The 19,806-nt window shown below is 42.9% G+C and overlaps 1 protein-coding gene across 2 annotated transcripts in view; it reads left to right on the forward strand.

The window, feature by feature from the left end:
• Nucleotides 1-14,047, forward strand: part of SPAG17 (sperm associated antigen 17) — a 289,254-nt gene extending 275,207 nt beyond the window's left edge. For both annotated transcript variants that reach the window (XM_029577979.1, XM_029577980.1), the window contains one exon: nt 13,888-14,047. The gene's annotated coding sequence lies outside the window, so the exon portion shown is untranslated. The remainder of the gene's footprint in view (nt 1-13,887) is intronic.
• Nucleotides 14,048-19,806: the final 5,759 nt, after the last annotated feature.

Raw genomic sequence — 19,806 nt, forward strand, 5'->3', positions numbered from 1 at the left:
TGTTACGTTACATTACAGGAGCTGCCTTCCTCCTGGAGTCCTAGGCCTGGTCTGGTCATCCCCACCTGGATCTCAGCTCTTATGCCCTGTGAGCCCCACCTGCCCCGCAGGATCCCACCCATAGATCATACTCTCCTTAAGAAATTTAAGGTGGACTCGGCAAATCGGGGAACAATAGGGGCACTGTCTCATAGAGGGCTTTTGAAAATTGCGACAGTATATGCCATTGAATCACTAGGTTTTGCACATAAGTGCGGTTTAAGACGGTAACTTTTAAACAGGCATGTGGTCATACATATACACGTGTATGCCGGTTCGCAGCAGTGGACCCGGCTATTTTATAACATATGCGCATATGATATAAAATATGGTTTTCGCACAGTTTTGTATGGATGCACGCTTGTGTGCGCAAATGCAGGCGGATTTCATTAGATACACGTGATGACAGTTACCATTTCCTGATCATGCCCCAGATCAGTCCAGAGAAGTAGGTTTTGCATTCCTACCGGCAGATGGAAACAGAAAAAAAAACAAAACATTGAGACACTGCTGCATAACTGATTGGCACCGACCATCCTCAGTATTTCTCTGTCTCCTGCAGATGGTAGAGGTGCGAAACCTGCAGTCTGGAGTTAAAAATAAATAAAGAAAAATAAAGAAGAGAGAAAATGAATTAGCTCTTCGCGGTGTTAGGTGCCTTCATGGGCTATTCCTCAGGTAGAGCTGGGTGAGCGGGGGGTTGGCTATTCCTGGCAATTTTGACCTGAAGCATCCAGCAGGTTGAAAGCCAGGACTTCTGGTTCCCTCAGCTCTTCTTTGATCCTCTCACAGTACCCTCCTTTTTTCTTTCCTTGGGAACTGTATCTTTAAAAAAAAAAAAAAAAGTAGTGTGCAGCTGACAGCCAGGAAAGCAGCAGTGCGGTGTGAAGGAGCATACTGCTGGTGTCTGGGCCACAAGGGCCGATGCAGGAGGGTGAGCTGGGGAGCATACGCTTTTGTTTGCCCAGGGCAGGAAAGCGAGCTCGTAAGAGACTATTCTGATTGCGCTTCACGGCTGAGTGCATAAGACCGCATGGTGCAGGCTGCAGGAAGGTTTGTTGGGCCTGCAGGAAGATTGGATCAGGTCTGTCTGCAGACGCGCTGTGTACCGCTTGTGTTGCTGGGGGTGAGGGAACCTCTGCAGAGGCTTCATCCCAGCAGGTCACCAAATCTTCTGGGATTGTGGTGGAGACCTCGGAGGATTCTGAGGGAATGGTGGCCATTTTGTCACTGCGTGCTCTCAAGCATGCAGCTTCCAGGGAGGCCAGGGATTCTCCTCCACTGTCACCGATGGTGGAGGGAGTCCCTGGTGATCGGGACAGTATAGAAAAACAGTCTGAACAAATGGTCAGTGGGGATGTTAGTGACTCAGAGCCGTTTTCTGCAGACTTTGTCCTTCTACTTCACAAGGTATTTTTAGGCAAGAAAGGGGGTAGGAAGTAAGCGGCAGCTGTCCCACTGGGCCTTAGAAGTGTTCAAGAGAGTACAGAGAGTCCTCTACGGCTTCTGATGAAGAAGAGGATCCTCGGGGGGTTTCTGGAACTGATCCTGCAAATGACCTGACAGATGATCCGGTTGATGATATGAGGGCATCTGTTCCTGATGGCACTGGTCAGGCGCAGTCCCAGGAGTTGCCTGTAACTCAGGGGATGACCCTAGGTGGTCCACTGCTTCCTCCGGTTCTGGATGAGCTGGGGATTAAGGTTGCACAGGAGGAATCTGATAATGGAGTGGACCCGGTCCTGGATAGCCTGCAGGGTCCTCAAAAATCCTTTCTTCTTCCTAAGATAAAGAAGCTGGAGATCTGGCAGTGGGACTCCTCGGAAGCGGAGCTGAAGGTCAGTGGAGCAATGGCGAAGTTGTATCCTTTGCCCAAGGAAATGCTGGAACTATTGATGCCAAAGGTGGATGCTTCATTCTCAGTGGTGACCAAGATGAAGACTATTCTAGTGGCGGGTTTGGCCACCTTGAAAGATGTCCAAGATAGGAAATTGGTAGATTCAGTTGAAGAGGGTGTTTGCTGCTCACAGACTGAAAGCCAAGACCTCAATCTGTAGTAGCCTCATGTTAGCAGGACTGTCTGTGATGGGTGCAGAAGAAGGAGTTGGGACCTTTGGCCAAGGCCAAACAGGCAACCCATTTGGAAGTGGGGGTGGTCTATGTGATGGATGCACTGTACAAGTTGGTCAGGACTTCCACCAGGTTTATGGTCTCTGCAGTTGCAGCATGGAAACCTTTGTGGCTGTGTAATTGGTTGGCTGAGGTGTGGGTCAAGTCACATCTGTGTAATCTACCCTTTAAAGGAAAGCTGCTGTTTGGGGAAGATCTTGAGCAATTGATGAATCACTTGGGAGAGTTGAAGTTGCCGGCGTATAAGAAGCCTGGCCCATAGACTTTTCTACCTTGCGTTTGCTTTTGGGATGAGGAGATTTGTTCCAACAGGAGCTCCTCGACTTCCTCCTAAAGACAAGCGGGAAGGTAGCAGTCCATTCGAGGAGCACGTAGGCCTTTTCAAGAAAGTCCTGGACAAGGAGCCAGGGGAGTTAAGGCCTCCCAGTGACACCAGCCTTATTCACTCTTCGGTTGAGGCTGCTGGGGGGAGATTTACCCTGTTTTACGAGGAGTGAATCAGGATCACCACACATCATTGGGTGCTGGAGGTGATAAGAGACTGCTACGCCTTAGAATTTTCATGTCCTGGCAAAGGCGTACATAGTGTCCCATTGCACATCCTATGGCATGTGGGAGGCAGTGCAAGAAATGTTGCAGCAATTACAAAAAGTCTCAACCCCGTAGTACCAGTTCCCGAGCAGGGGCTTGGAAGGTACTCGATCTATTTTGTAGCTCCGAAGAAGGAGGGCACCTTCCATCTCATTGTGGATCTGAACATAAGAAATTGCCATACTGGGTCAGTCCAAGGGTCCATCAAGCCCAGAATCCTGTTTCTAACAGTGGCCAATCCAGGCTACAAGTACCTGGCAAGTATCCAAAAACTAAGTATATCCCATGCTACTGATGCCAGTACTAGCAGTGGCTATTTTCTAAGTCAACTTGAGCAATAGCAAGTAATGGACTTTATCCAATCCTTTTTTAAACCCAGCTATACTAACTGCACAAACCAGATCCCCTGGCAACAAATTCCAGAGTTTAATTGTGTGTTGAGTGAAAAAGAATTTTCTCCGATTAGTTTTAAATGTGCCACATGCTAACTTCATGTCCTTCTATTATCCGAAAGAGTAAATAACCGATTCACATTTACCTGTCTAGACCTCTCATGATTTTAACGACCTTTATCATATCCCCCCTCAGCCATCTCTTCTCCAAGCTGAACAGCCCTGACGTCTTTAGTCTTTCCTCATAGGGGAGCTGATCCATTCCCTTTATCATTTTGGTTGCCCTTCTCTGTACTTCTCCAGCGCAACTATATCTTTTTTGAGATGCAGCGACCAGAATTGTACACAGTATTCAAGGTGCAGTCTCACCATGGAGCGATACAGAGGCATCATGACATTTTCTGTTTTATTCACCATTCCCTTCCTAATAATTCCTAACATTGTTTGCTTTTTTGACTGCTGCAGCACACTGAGCTGATGATTTCAATGTATTATCCACTATGATGCCTAGATCTCTTTCCTGGGTGATAGCTCCTAATATGGAACCTAACATCGTTTAACTACAGCATGGGTTATTTTTCCCTAAATGCATCACCTTGCACTTATCCACATTAAATTTCATCTGCCATTTGGATGCCAAATTTTCCAGTCTCGCAAGTTCCTCCTGCAATTTATCACAATCTGCTTGCGATTTAACTACTCTGAATAATTTTGTATCATCTGCAAATTTGATTACCTCACTCGTCGTACTCCTTTCCAGATCATTTATGAATATATTGAAAAGCACCGGTCCCAGAAGGTCAATCTGTGCTTTGCGGACTCTGGAAGATGCTTCCTGTGGAGAAAGTGTGTTGCGTGTTGGTCTTTTTAAATTCCCACCCAATGTAGAGGTGCTTAGGGACAGCCCATTTATCTGGACTGATCTGGGGTAGGATCAGGAAAGGAAAATTGGTTCTTATCTGCTAATTTTCGTTCCTGGTCTACCATAAATCAGTCCAGAAGCTCGTCCCCATAACTTTGAAAGACTCTGAGGTATTTGATCATAAATAGTGCAGCTATGTAGTTCACCTTGTTTGGTTGAAAGTTTTCAATTCCTTATAAGAGGTAACAGCTCCAGCTCAGGGAGTCCAGCCTTTTTCGTGCTTGCCTTAGACAGTGGAGTTCATTTAGTGTTGCTGGGCATTCATCTTGGCTTGGGTACAGTTCAATATTGAGGACTGCAGGTGGCACTCTTATGTAGCAGTGTGTTGGGTTTTTTTTCTCTCTGCGTCCACCTGCTAGTAAGGATGCGAAACCCACTTGTTATTCCAGGAATGAAAATTAGCAGATTAGAGAAAAGGAAAATTGGTTCTTGTCTGTGCCCAGCTAGAGGCTAGGACTTCCTAAACCCTCCCTCTTCCCCCCCCCCCCCCCCCCACCCCACACACATTAACCTTCCTCTCTTTTACCCTATTAGTACCGACCCTTCAAAACCCGCTGATTAGTCCTGATTTCTTTTTTTTTTATTTTAAAACTTATACACCATCCATAACAGAAGTAAAGTTACATGGTAGGAGATCTTGGCGTGCTGTTATACATGTAAATACTTATGCAAATACTTCAGGTTACGGACCAGGAATGCCCATGCCCCATCCTTTTTTGTTAAAAAAAAAAAAAAAATTGTGTGCAGACTGGGAAATATGCACATGCTAGCATGCTTTTCAAAATCTGCACGGTGCATGGCAGCCGGACTTGTGTATCTCCCAGCTTCAGTGCACGTAGGCCTTTTAAAATTCATCTTTAAGTGCACTTTTGAAAATTGCTACAATAGTTTTACATTTACATGCATGACTCCTTTGAAAATTATCTCCTCTGCATGTTAAGTTACACCTTGCTTTGTGCAAAATAATTTGTGCATCTACTCAATTACCTCGATTTTCAAAGCGAGCCTACTTACATAAATTAGTTTTGAAAATAGTCTGTGTGCAGTGCATACAGACTTTACAGCTATATGGCAAGTTAAATTACCTTCTATTAGTGGACAATTTTCAAAATGTTTCAGTAGGTAAACACGGAACTTAGGCATGAAAGTAGCATGTACATGCGTGAGCAGGATTTTGTAAAACCCTGAATTGTGCATTTATTAGCAGTGTCGCTTGAAAATGTAAACAGAAAAAAAGGGGAGGTGGTTTAGGAGCTAGTATTTTCTTAATGTATACGCCTATTCTGCTTACAATCTCCTGCGGAGTCACAGAAATGAAATCACACTTATCTGGGTTAAGTAATGTAGGATTTACAGGTAGGTGAAACTGGTGGAGGTGTCGGCGAAGTGGTTACGGTCTGCAACACAAGTACTTTCATAAGTGGAATATGCACATAATAAAATACCTGTCTCTCCATAGACTGCAGTAAACATGGGCATCGTAGATTCATTTCACATATAAAATGTGCAGGTGACTCGGGGGGGGGGGGGATCATGACGTCACGAGCAGCGATGGCCGCTTAATTCCTGAGCTCCCACCGACTCAACCAATCAACAAACATCTATCTACCCAGCGCATCAAATCACACTCTAATCCTTTTGGGAACACAGCTAAGTATCCCGCCATGGCGATCAAATAGAAAAATATTGATTTCCACCGCTTCTCTTTCACTAAAGAAGGGAAACGCACGCTAGACGGCCTCGCTGACGGCGACGCTGAAGCCCAAGATGGCGCCAAGTCGCGGGCTCAAAGCTCTGATGCCCTAAAGTCTGGCTCAGAGCAACCGAGCGCTCGGGAATCTGACCAACCGTCAAGGGCGGAATTCCGCGAATGGTTCGCTGATATTAAGTCCTACCGTCAAGAACTTTTGACACACATAGAGGAGATGCGGGAGGAACTGACCTGTATGGGGCATCGTGTCGATGAGCTAGATGGGCGCATTGATAGCCAGGCAGAACAAACGAATACCAACACGAATGCATATGAAGCACTGCGGGCAGAGATATCTCAGCTAGTATCCAAGCTAGCTGACCTTGAAAACCGCTCTCGCAGGAGTAATCTCTGATTAAGGGGGTTTCCAGAGGCTGAGACCACTGAAAACTGCCCAGCCCTTATTCAGCAATTTTGTCAACACATGCTCATTGCCATCCACGATTTGGAAAATTTTATCCCCCCGGAAATAAAGCTTGACCGGGCACATTGGGCTCTTAAGGCCCCACTACCTAATCGCACCAGGGTCATAATCATTTGCTTTAACGATTACTCAGTAAAAACTGATAGCCACAGCGGCCAGAGCTCACAATGCGTGGTCCTGGGAGGGAAGCAACATCGCCATTTTTCCTGATCTATCAACAGCTACCCTGCAGAGCAGACAGTCTTTTAGGGAAATTATTGTTTCTCCACACAAAAAATATAAAGTACCGCTGGAAGGCACAACTCACAAAGCTCTGTCTCCTACTGAAGTGCTGCCAACACTTACTAAATGTGGCTTTACCAGCTCACAGGAAACGGCAATAGCTCCCAGGGGGCCAGCACCTCGACTCCCATTCCCAGCCTGGCAGTGTGTAGACAAAAGAAACAGCAGACTGCGCCGTCAATCTGGCAGCTCTGCAAACAGCCAAGGTCCTGCCTGAAATATATCAGTTATCCATCTATGGTAATAGTGGAGATTAATTTCTCTAGCAACCTGAGTACCAAGGAACAGTACTGATGAGTTGGGCAGCATTCTAGATATTTTTCTGCACAATTTAAGTTCGCAATGTTTGCTCTTCTATTCTATTTAGTCTATTGTTTACATGTTTGTTGTATACTAAGTTATAATCTGTGGTATTCAAAAACAAGAGAAGGTGGAGAGACTTGCCTCCTGCGAGTGACACTCACACACCCCCACATAGGAAATGGTGCAAGTCTACATGGAGGGTTCTGTAGGCTCACTCACCATAGTAGGGGATACCTTAAATCCCCAAGGGACTCGTGCTATCCTTACGGGGTACAAAATATATTTGACCAATTTTTGTAATATACTGTATTTTTCTTTTTGGCTAAATATGATTTCATATATTGTCTTCAGGAAATCAGTATAAGCCTTTATACATATTTCTATATACATGCCAGTGGATTTACTCATTGGAGACATGGGCAAATCCTGTTAATGGATATTGAGAAATGATAATGGAGGTTTTTTCTTGTTTACAGCTTCCCCAGAAAAACCTAAGCTATGACGGTTTTAAAACTGCTCTCAATTAATGCTAAAGGATTAAACTTCCCACAAAAACGATCCTTTTTCTATAAAGAATTGGGAGTCTCATCTCCAGACATAGTATTTGTCCAGGAGACTCATCTCTCAAGTAGGCATGATTGCCTCATGAAGTCTTCTACATATACTAATCAATATTACTCTGCAAATAACAAAATGGCTAAGTATGTTTGGGTGGGCATCCTTTTCGCTTCTCAATTAGTTTTTGAATGTACACGTTGTATTAAGGATCCAAAGGGTCAATATCTACTGCTTTGTATTATGATAAATGATTCAGAGCTTACCCTACCCAATATATATGCTCCTAACAAGGACCAGGCTGCATTTTTTTAAGCAAATACACCACCTCTTAGTACAACACACCACTGGAAAATTGATTGTGGGAGGTGATCAGGGGAGAAAGACTGATACTTCACGCATATCCAGCATAGCTCTCTGCTTCAACGGCAGGGGAGAAAGACTGATAACTTCGTGCATATCCAGCATAGCTCTCTGCTTCAACGGCAGGGGAGAAAGTCTGATACTTCACGCATATCCAGCATAGCTCTCTGCTTCAACGGCAGGGGAGAAAGTCTGATACTTCACACACATCCAGCATAGCTCTCTGCTTCAACGGCAGGGGAGAAAGTCTGATACTTCACGCATATCCAGCATAGCTCTCTGCTTCAACGGCAGGGGAGAAAGTCTGATACTTCACGCATATCCAGCATAGCTCTCTGCTTCAACGGCAGGGGAGAAAGTCTGATACTTCACGCATATCCAGCATAGCTCTCTGCTTCAACGGCAGGGGAGAAAGTCTGATACTTCACGCATATCCAGCATAGCTTTCTGCTTCAACGACAGGGGAGAAAGTCTGATACTTCACGCATATCCAGCATAGCTTTCTGCTTCAACGGCAGGGGAGAAAGTCTGATACTTCACGCATATCCAGCATAGCTTTCTGCTTCAACGGCAGGGGAGAAAGTCTGATACTTCACGCATATCCAGCATAGCTTTCTGCTTCAACGGCAGGGGAGAAAGTCTGATACTTCACGCATATCCAGCATAGCTTTCTGCTTCAACGGCAGGGGAGAAAGTCTGATACTTCACTTTCAATGCATATCCAGCATAACTCTCTGCTTCAATGGCAGGGGGAATGAAGAAAAGTGGATCTATATACAGACAACCAACAAGGACTTAATTACATAGTCTGGGTAAACAAATAAGCATAGGTGTAGCTTGTTTATTGCAGTGGTTACTACCCCTAATTAATTAAGCTAGATATTTCACTTAGATGCAGTTCCAACACTGCTCTCTACATTAATAGTGGGGGTGGAAGGGAAATAGAACAAAAAGGTTACTAAGAGCCAAGAGTAACAGTTAAATATGAGAAAAAAAGTGCAAAACCTGCTGGGCAGACTGGATGGGCCATTTGGTCGTCTTCTGCTGTCATTTCTAGGTTTCTATGATCTTAATGTGGTAATTTTCCCGCATTTAGATACTTCTAAAGGTCACTCACACACTGCAATGACCCACACCCGGGCACTTAAGGAGTTACTTGTGGACCATAACTTGGTGGATGCATGGCGGGTGAAATATTCCCACTCGCACTCATATTCCTATTACTCCAAGGCACACAACTCATATTCTCAAATAGATTATCTCTTGGTGGATAAATCATTGTACCATTCTATACGTACAGCAGAGGTGGGTATAATTACGTGGTCAGACCATGCCCCTGCCTCAATATCGTTTCATCTTACTGGGGGCAATCATGGTAGCCAATTTTGGAGGCTTAACGACTCTATTCTCCAAGATCTCTCTTTTATACAACCTACCTCCAAGGAAATTCGAGAATTCTACCAAGATAATGCTGCCGCGGTAGAGTCACCGATACTAGTATGGGATTGTTTTAAATCTTATATACGGGGACATTTTATTTCCCATTCCTCCTTTATAAAATGCCAAAAGGATGCAGCCTGTTCTCATCTAGGGATCAAATTTCGCTACTCACTTCTCAACATATTAAATTTGGTTCCCAAGATGTATTGACCAAATTAACAAAGGCTAGGGAAGATCTACGTCGATTGGAGACTGATCAAATAGCACATCACCTTAATATAACCCGACAAACCTATTTTGAAGGGGAAATAAGGCTGGCAAAATTCTAGCACACCAATTGAAAAAGCTCACCTATCAAAACCACATTCTCAAAATAAAAAACGATCAGGACCAAATAGTCTCCACTAACTCGGCCATAACACAATTATTCCTAAAATTCTATCAAAACTTATATGCGGCAGAATCCCATTTCCAAATCCCCGAGATCGATAGATATTTACAATCTATTGATCTCCTGCATCTCTCCAGAGACATGTGTGATTTGCTTAATGCAGAAATCACAACTACAGAGATTCTCTTGGCCAATAAAAATCTTAAAGTGGGCAAGGCTCCAGGTCCCGATGGTCTTACGGCAAAATTTTATAAAGCCTTTGGATCACTTCTGGTTTCCCATATCCAAAAACACTTCAGTTACCTACACACAGAGGGGTTCACTGTTACCAGATTCGAATAAAGCAGGCATCACTATTATTGCTAAACCAGGTAGAGATCCTGCTCTGTGCGCCTTTTATCGGCCCATATCTTTGATTAATTTAGATCTTAAGCTACTCGCCAAAATCTTAGCAGATAGGTTAAACTGCTTCATAGCCCAAATTATTCACTCTGACCAAGCGGGCTTTATCCCAGGACGCATGGCCAGTGACAACATACAAAAGATCATAAATATTCTCTGGGGTATTACCCAACAATCATCAGATCATCTCCTACTGGCCATCGATGCCAAAAAGGCCTTTGACATGGTCCATTGGCCTTTTCTTTTTCGCACACTTACCATTATGGACTTTGGGGCCCCATTTCAAAATTGGTTGCAAGTGCTATACAACTCTCCTACAGCCTGCCTAAAAATAAATGGTCAATACTCACCCCCCTTCAAGATTCAACGGGAAACCAGACAGGGTTGCCTGCTCTCCCCAATTCTTTTTGCTATTTTCCTTGAACCCGTAGCCATTCACATACGAAATAATCCCAAAATATTAGGCTTTTCCCTCCGCTCCCAGCAATATAAACTATCGCTATTTGCAGATTATATCTTGTTCAAGGTTAGTCATCCCTCTACCTCTTTACAAGAGATTGAAATGGAGCTTGCCCACTATAGTGCTGTATCTGGCTTCAAAATCAATTGGGACAAATCAGAAATTTTGAATATCTCTTGCCCATCCCAAGTGATTTCTCAACTCCAGTCTTTCCACCCCTTCAAATGGGCACCTACAAAGCTTAAGTATTTGGGGGCGTATCTTGGAAAGCAGATCTCTGATCTGTTCCAACTTAATTATACTCCCCTCATCCATAGTATTGATCAGGACCTAATCAGGTGGAATTCTCTTCCTTTAACATGGTTGGGCCGTTTGGCAACATTAAAAATGAATGTACTCCCACGCTTACTGTACCTTTTTCAAACCTTACCTATCCCAGTTAGCAATGTAACACTAAAAATGTGGCAGAAGAAACTACTTCATTTTCTGTGGAAATGCAGACCTCCTAGGGTAGCCAGAGCAACTCTTTTTTCAAACTAAAGCCCCTGGTGGCTTAGGACTTCCTAATCTTACTTGGTATTATGCAGCTGCACAGATTCAACCCATCATAGATTGGCACAGAACTAAAGATGTCAAATCTTGGACACAGATAGAACAAAGTTGCCTGCTGGATATCTAATATGGCAACCGAGCAACACCTGGGGACCAATGACCACCATGTCTCCATGCACCAGCCACACCCTTAATGTTTGGCACTTATGGAAATGACCGCTGGTGGGGGAGGTGGACTACTTTTATCAGTCTTCTTTATTTATAACCAGACATTTGCCCCTGGCCTCCCGAAATCCACTTATCTCACCTGGAAATCTCAGGGTATAACTCAAATCTTTCACCTTTATTCACAAGGATCCTTTATTTCCTTCACTACACTCCAGGAGGATTACAATCTTACCAAGGCAGAGTTTCTACCATATATGCAACTCCAACATTTTATCCACAAGATTCATGCACGAAATCTCCTATCCCATGAGAGATCCTTATTTGAGGGATATTGTACCAACCCTAACTCGCCTAGAGGTCTGATTTCTAAAATCTACCAGCTATTGGTGGCTCGCCCACCAACTAAACCCACACATATCGTGGCTTGGGAGCATGATTTGGGTAAATTGCTCTCTGAGGAAGAATGGGTCATTTATTCACCTCTTTAGCTAATCAATATTTTGAATCACCTTAATGCCTACTGTCTCGCTTTGATTTATGTAACTCGCCTTATCCTTTGATCACTACCCAACACTCCCCCACTTATTTGTGTTGCTCCAAATTGCTCTAGCCTATATTTTATATTATTTAACATTGTTGATGTTCAATTTAACTATTAATTACCCTTTACTGCCTTAAGACCCTGTTCCTCCTCTCTTGTTCTATGTTATTTTAAATTAAATGTCCTTAAGAGATTAAAACCACTTTTATTCCCAAAAGATTTTAGAACAGTTCTGCAAGCACTTGTTTTATCAAAATTAGACTACTGCAATTCATTATTTCTAGGCCTACCAGCAAATATCACAAGACCATTACAGTTTCTGCAGAACTCAGCGGCTAAACTTTTAACAGGAACTAGAAGATCTGATCATATTACCCCAATATTAAAGGACCTTCACTGGTTGCCTGTTAAATACAGGGCTCAGCATAAAATCCTGTCCCTAATTCATAAAACACTCTACAATGATAAAATTGAATGGTTAACCCCATCACTTCATTTCCATATCCCTTCAAGAACTACCAGATCAACAGGTACAGGAATGTTACCAATTCCTTCCCCAAAAATTGCGCATCTAAATAATGTTAGAGAAAGAACTATTTATATTGCTGGGCCACAACTATGGAACTCTATTCCATAAGAACTAAGATTGGAAACAGACATTGAAATATTTAAAAAGGGCATTAAAACATGGCTATTTAAACAAGCCTATCAGGAGCTACTAACTTAACGATCTCTGACTACTAAATATATCAAGGTAATGTATATTTTTTAATTTATTATCTCTGCTCTTATTGCACTGCCTCTCTATCAGTTTAAATATTATGATTATTTAGTTTAATATTCTATTTTATTTAAATTATGAAACTATGTATTTACTTCCTTTTTTCTTTTGGAAATGCAAATATTTTTAAATGAATATTTGTTAGCTACTGTAAACCGGTTTGATATGTTTGCATGAAAAATTCGGTATATAAAAATTAAATAAAAAAAATAATTTCTTGTTTCTGTTAATATTGTTCGATGTAAGCCAGCATGATGTTCCTGCGAATGTCGGTAGATAAAAAAAAAAACCTTAAATATTTACGCGACTCTCACAAAGTTCCATCTCAGCTCGGATTATAGAAGCTAAATTACAAGCTACTCTACCGCTGGTATCTCACTCCTACCCGTCTGCATCATTTTCGTCCATCTAACGATCCTTACTGCTGGTGGAACTGTCATCAGCAGGGCACATATTTACACTTATGGTGGGATTGTACTCTCATCCAATCTTTATGGCGGTATGTCTCCAGGATCCCAACAGAGATTCTTGCCTTTCCGATTCATCTCACCAAGGAACAGGCACTTCCTTTGTATTTAAGATACGCTAACACCTCACAATCAAATTCTCATCCAACAGGTCTGTACGGCTGCTAAAATGGAAATAGCAGCAAACTGGAAGAGGCCTTTGCCTCCATCTTCTGAGTTGCTGAATCGCCTCAACAGGGTTTGTACTCTCTATCGCTTGACTGCTCTTAAATACCATCACCTCGCCAAATTTTCTCATATCTGGAACCCATATATCTCATGGAGACACTTGTCATTTTTTTCATCTACTTAATACTCTTAGTCGTTTTCTATTGATTTGGATTGTTCTGTATTTCACTATAGTTCTATTATATATCTTGTACCGATATGTAAGCATTCACTGTTCACTAAATAGCATGATCGGGAAGGGGGGGCAGGGGAACTTTGTCTTTTGAAAAACACTGCATGATGATTTGATTTGTTTATTACTATTAGTGCTTGAACAAATGATTGAATAACAGCAATTAAAAAAAAAAAGTGCAGGTATTTGCATAAAAAGCACGTAGCTCCTTGCATTAAAAAGATGCGTACTAACATATATGCCTACTTTTGGGGCAGAGATATTAGTTAAAAATCAAGTACAGCTTATGCATACAGAGTTATGCCAGTCTTTTGTATACTTAGGTGTATGTGCTAACTTCTGCACACTGCTGAAAATGCCACAGAGGAGTTTGGCAAAACGTGCCCTAGCCTGTTTAAAGAGAGCATTTAGAGATTTCTTAGTAATGCGACAGCTTTTCTATCTAAGGCTCTCCATTGGCAGGAGAGGCTCAGCTTAACTCACTATCACACATACAACAGAAATTCAAACTGAAAAGTCTTTATTTTCTTACAGATTGAACAACTTCAAAACTGGGAAAGGTCTCAAATGCAACGCACTCAAATTTGTCTCTTCACTCAAATATCGTTGGTCATAACCCTACTAGCAAGTAGCAAGTGTACTATTTCCATGTTAGATGTATTTGGTTACAATAAATCACCTAAGTTTCATTTTAGTCACCTGTATATACGTTGTTTTTATTCTCATTCCTAAAAACTATTCAAGCCTCTTGTCTTCTCCCAGTTCCTTCTTCCCCTGTTTTATTGTAACTTTTTTGCTTCTCGTCACCTGTTAATTGTTCTAGGTTTTCACCCCCCTTGTTACTTGTAAACCGGCATGATGTGATTCTATCATGAATGCCGGTATAAAAAAGCTTTAAATAAATAAATAAATAAATAAATTTATTTAGTGGGGTAGCATCAAGGCTAGTATAGGGATCTTTCTACAGTACTTTTGTGGTTGTGGAGGGTGACAGAACTGGTGTGGTTTTATAAAATAGAAGAATCTCATCCGAGCATTTTAGCAGCCACTTTAAAATGGCTTTATAAAGTTATTGATTTTTCACATTGGACAGAGGTACTCCAATGTGAGTACTGTGAAAATCCCTTCCCCTTTGAATCACAGTGTACACATGGTAGCACTATAAATTGTAAATCAAAGGCCAATGAACAGTTACAGTCTGGTAAAGACCTAGCAGCAGTGCTGTTCTAACTACCTAAAGCTGAGAAGTATGGGAAACTGCTTACTTAAAATTTGTGACATCAAACATGTGTAATGTTTCCTTTTCTAATCAAAAACAAAGACAGAAGATGAGAAAAAAATTGAATCAAAGCCATTGATCTGAATGGGCAACTTAAGTACCCAAAAGGTATTTGTTTTAGATTTATAAGCAGGGACTATTTCACTGCATTCTGAAGTCTTTTCTGTAATTATCACCTTCTGCTAAATCCTAGTTGCTGCTTTAGGTAAAGATGAGGTTTTGAAGGTCAGCGATATTATTTGAGCAGTCTGAATCATTGTTTAAGAAGAAAAGACGAGCTATTCCTGTTCATACCCCAGATCAGTTCAAACAAGTGTATGTTGCATCCTTACCAGCAGATGGAAGCTGAGAACTAAACACTTTTCAGGTACTGCTACTTTATTTATTTAAAAGATTTTGTATATACAGCACAATGGTTTACAGTGAATAACATAAAAACAAAGAGTATACATCAGTGTATTAAAATATACATTATTAATCTAAAAAAGGGAGGATACAATAGCTTAAAGGGAAATACATCACAGACAAAAAGGATAACCTTTGAGGACTCTTGATGTTAATGACCTTTTTTTAGATTGTCTGAATAGGCTCGCTCAAAAAGCCATGTCTTTAGGTCTTTTTTAAATTTTTTTAAACTCTGTTTCGAGTCTTAACTCTGCAGGCATAGTGTTCCAAAGACTGGGTCCTGCAACAGAGATGATTCTGTCATGCACCAAGGTCAAATGGGCTGTATTTACTGAAGGGATCTGAAGTAAACCTTTATTTGCCAATCTCAGTAATCTGTGTAGGGTATGTAATCGGACATAGAAATTTAGCCAGTCTGTTTTCTGTCCGTAAATTGCCTTATGAAGGATACAGCAGGTTTTGTACCATATTCTCTGTGTAATCGGAAGCCAATGTAAATTTATCAGAATTGGTGTAATATGGTCTCGTTTTTTGCAATTTGTTAAAACTCTGGCTGCAGAGTTCTGGAGCACTTGCAGAGGACGTAGGGTGGTTTATGGAAGACCTAATAGAGAATTGCAGTAGTCCAGTGAAGAGAATATGAGAGCCTGTAACACTGAGCAGAAATCATTAGCTTCTAGTAGAGGTTTTAACAGTCTTAGAACTAACAGTTTATAATAACCTTCTCTTAGTTTTGTAGATATGTTTTTTAAAATTTAGTTCACAGTCAATGGTTATTCCTAGATCTCTGATTCTGCAAGTGTTAGCTTGATGTTGTTTGGCATATTTAATGTATTGTTTGTAATGTTTTTTGGTTTTCTATCCAGTAACATAATCTGTTTTTTCCATATTTAAGGTGAGTTTCATATGGCTAAGAAGTTGTTTAATTGAGGTCAGGTAGATGGTAATTAATTTGAAGGTCTGTTCTAATGTGTCAGAAATGGGGACCAGTATCTGTATGTCGTCGGCATAGATGTAAAAATTCAGACGGAGCCCAGACAGGAGGTGACAAACTGGGAGTAAGTAAATGTTAAACAAGGTTGCTGACAAAGCAGAACCTTGAGATACACCAGTATTGAACTCAATCTTATCAGAGAGTGTATTGCCTATCTTAACTGAGAATAGCACCTGCAGTACCTCAGTATTTCTGTCTCCAGGAGAGGGTAAAAGTGCAAACCTGCAGTCTGACCAAAAAAAAAAAAAAATTGGAACACAAAGTTGGAAGAGATGCTCCCTGTTGTGTTAGGCATCTTCACGGCCATCCCTCAGATTGAGCCTGGCAAGCAGTGGATTGGTAATCCCTGTTCAGCTCTAGCCCACAGCTTCCAGGGGTCAGAAAGCCATGACTTCTGGTTCCCTCTGTCCACCTGAGGTCTTCAGCCAGCGTCAGGGAAGTAAATCTTTTTTTTCTCCTTATTTCAATTGTTTTGTGCTGGGCTGTTGCTTTAAAAAAAAAAAAAAATACAGCTCAGCCACTGAAGTAGCCATTGGCTGGAGTATTTTCACAGTAGGCTGGATGGGGAATAAGAGGCAGTGAGTGCCTTCGGCAACCGAGGATTGGGGTAGTCTTATCGAGAGGTAATCGTACCACAGACAGGGTTAACTCTTGTCGCGGCAAGCTGCCTTGACTGCATGTTAGTGCCGCATGTGCTCCAAGATGGTACAGGCCGGGGACTGCAGAAAACCTTGCCAAGCCTCTGTGTGCCTGAATAATGCCTCTGTGTGCCTGAATAATGCCTCTGTGTGCCTGCAGAGACTATGATGGGGTGGGGGAGATTTGGCCACAGCTAGCAGGAAACAGGTAGCTCCCAAGGGACTCACTGACTCCCGATTTCTCCAGCAGTTCAAGCTGGGGGGGGGGGGGGGAGAAGGGGGTGATGGGATATCAGAGGAGCTCAAGCCAGATGACGGGGCAGTGAAGTGGAAGATTTATCCATAGATTTCATTTTACTGCTGCACAAAGTCTATTTGGCCAGGAGAGCAGCAGGGAGTAAACAGCCCCCTGCTCAAAACTCAGCGGGGAACAAAACGATCTAAAGGATCCCTGCCCAGGGGTTCAGGGGATCTTCTCTGCCATTTGGGCCTTGCTAATTCTGCGGGAGATGTGGAGTCAGATGGATCCAAGTTCCTGGATTGACCAGGAGATCCAGGGATGATCCTGGGGATAATCTGGCAGGTGACAAGGCTGGGGTGGACTGTGATGGAGTCAAGGGTTTCTCTGCTCCAGAGGAGATTCTGATTGTAGAGGGAGATGAGCCACAGGTTGTCTGTTCTGCAAAGAAGTGAGATCCCCTATTCCCTATGTTTTCAAAGAGCTGGGTATTAGGGTGCTCCCAGAGGAGTCTGATAACGAAGGAGCAGACCCAGTGCTGGATGGTCTGCAAGGTTACCTGGATCCAGAAGGCTCAGAAGTCTGCCATGGCTGACAAGGGAGTGCAGGCAGCCCAGCTAGAAGCCAGGGTGGCAGATGCCCTGTATGATTTGGTCCAAACCTCGCCCAGATGTATGGTCTCACCAGTGTGAGCATGCCAGCTGCTAGTGTTACAGAATTGATTGGTGAACATGTGGTCTAAGTTGAGGCAGTGCATTCTTCCCTCTAAGGGAAAACCATTTGGAGAGGATCTGGAACAGTTGATGAATTTGGGGGAATCAGAGGAACAAGCTAACAGAAGATAAGAATAGTGGCAGGAAGACTTTGCCTGCTCGCACCCCATTTCAGGATATGAGAAGATTTCACCCTAGCAAGGGTTTGGTAATGACCCTAGAGAAGCAGGAATCAGGAATGCAGCAGTCCTTTCAAGATTCCTGCAGACAGCCCAGGGATGGCCCTGGTCAGGGTGCTAAATCCTCCCAATGAAGGTCCACATCAGCATGGAAACTATCAGAGGACGTCTGACACCAGGATCACCTCAGACCAATGGGTATTGGAGGTGATTAGAAGGCTAAGTATTAGAATTTTTGTGCCTCATTGGAGAGGCCTTCATGCTGCTCACTGCGCGTCCCACAGCAAACAAAAGACCATTCGGGATATGTTACAGCAACTTAAAGAGCTGAGCGCAATTATCCCACTTCTGGCGAGAGAGTAGGGTCAAGGGAGGTACTTGATCTATTGTGTGGTTCCCAAAAAGGAGGGTACCTTTCAGCCCATCTTGGATCTTCAGAAGGTCAATGCAGCTCTTTGAGTTCCACGTTTCCAGATGGAGACATCGCAAATGGTGATAGCGGCAGTCCGGCAAGGGGAGTTTCTGGCCTCATTTGGATTTGACAGAGGCCTGTTTGCACATTTCTATACATGTGGACCATTGGAAGTTTCTTAGCTTCATGGTGCTGGGGTATCATTTCCAGTTTCGGGCTCTTCCTTTCGGGTTAGGGACAGCTCCGTGGACTTTCATGAAAGTGATGGTTGTGGTGGCAGCTGTGCTGCAGAAAGAAGGGAGTTCTGGTTCACCCTTATCTGGATGATTGGTTTATCCAGGTGAAGTTGGAGAGAGAGTGGTGGGTTTGGAATGCCTTTGAGAGAAATTGTAGGGAAAGCCATTGGTCTTGCATCCGGATACTGTGTGTTTTCTCAAGGGGGCCAAGTATTTTGCTACCTCTGGTCCAAAGCATATGTCCTTTGTGGAACTTTAATTTGCTATTACGAGGACTTTGTGATTTCCCATTTGAGCCTTTAAGGAAGGCTTCATTGAAGGACCTCACTCTGGAATCCTTCTGGCTAAACAATTTGCCACCAGAAAAACTGCTTTCAGAGCTTCAGGCTTTATCCTGTAGAGAACCATTTCTAATGATGGCATCTTTGTGTACAGTACCCTCTTTTTTTGCTGAAGGTTGATTCCTCGTTCCACATCAGTCAGTCGGTAGAGCTTCCGTCTTTTCCAAATTTGTCTGGGGAGGGAGAGCATGCGAGGGAGCTTTACTTATTGGACATGCATCGGACTCTGTTGCATTATCTTAAGTTCACTAGCAATTTCTGGCGGTCAGATCTGTCTTGTTCAGGGGTCCAAAGAAAGGGACTAAAGCATCTAAGTTTGATTGCTCGGTGGTTAAAGGAGGCTGTTTTTTCCACCTATCTCTGTAAGCAGCAGACAGCCCTGGAGAGGTTGCAGGCACATTCAACTAGAACACAAGCAACCTCTTGAGCAGAATGTCAGTTGCTATCGCCACAGGAGATCTGTAGGGCGGTTATGTGGTCTTTTCTTCACACTTTCACCAGGTTGGATGTGCGGGCGCCAGAGTAGGTGAGTTTGAGAGAGCGTTCTGCGAGAGGGTCTTTTGGGGAGCTTGGGTACATCCCACTTATCTGGTCTGATCTGTGTATGAACAGGAAAGAAATTGGTTCTTACCTGCTAATTTCCATTCCTGAAATATCACAGATCAATCCAGAAACTCATCCCTTAATTCTGAAAGACTATTGTTTTTGGGAAGTAAGAGCAGAACTCAAATTTGTAAATAGTTGGACCGACAAACTTTATTTTCTTTGACCTGTTGGATGGGTGGGCTCCCTAGGAGGGAGTTTTTCATTTGGGGCTCTTCATTGGCTTGGGTATAGGTCAATACAGAGGGACTGCAGGTGGCACTCTTGGTTATGTAGCAGTGCTTGAAAAGTTCGCCGCCGCCATCTACAAAACCCACTTGTCTGGACTGAGTTGTGGTATTCCAGGAATGAAAATTAGCCGGTAAGAGCCAATTTTCCTTTCTAATCCTACATCTATGCATAATCCCATTACTTA

Source organism: Rhinatrema bivittatum, chromosome 15 (assembly GCF_901001135.1).
Source record: "Rhinatrema bivittatum chromosome 15, aRhiBiv1.1, whole genome shotgun sequence".
Classification (NCBI taxonomy): Eukaryota; Metazoa; Chordata; class Amphibia; order Gymnophiona; family Rhinatrematidae; genus Rhinatrema; species Rhinatrema bivittatum.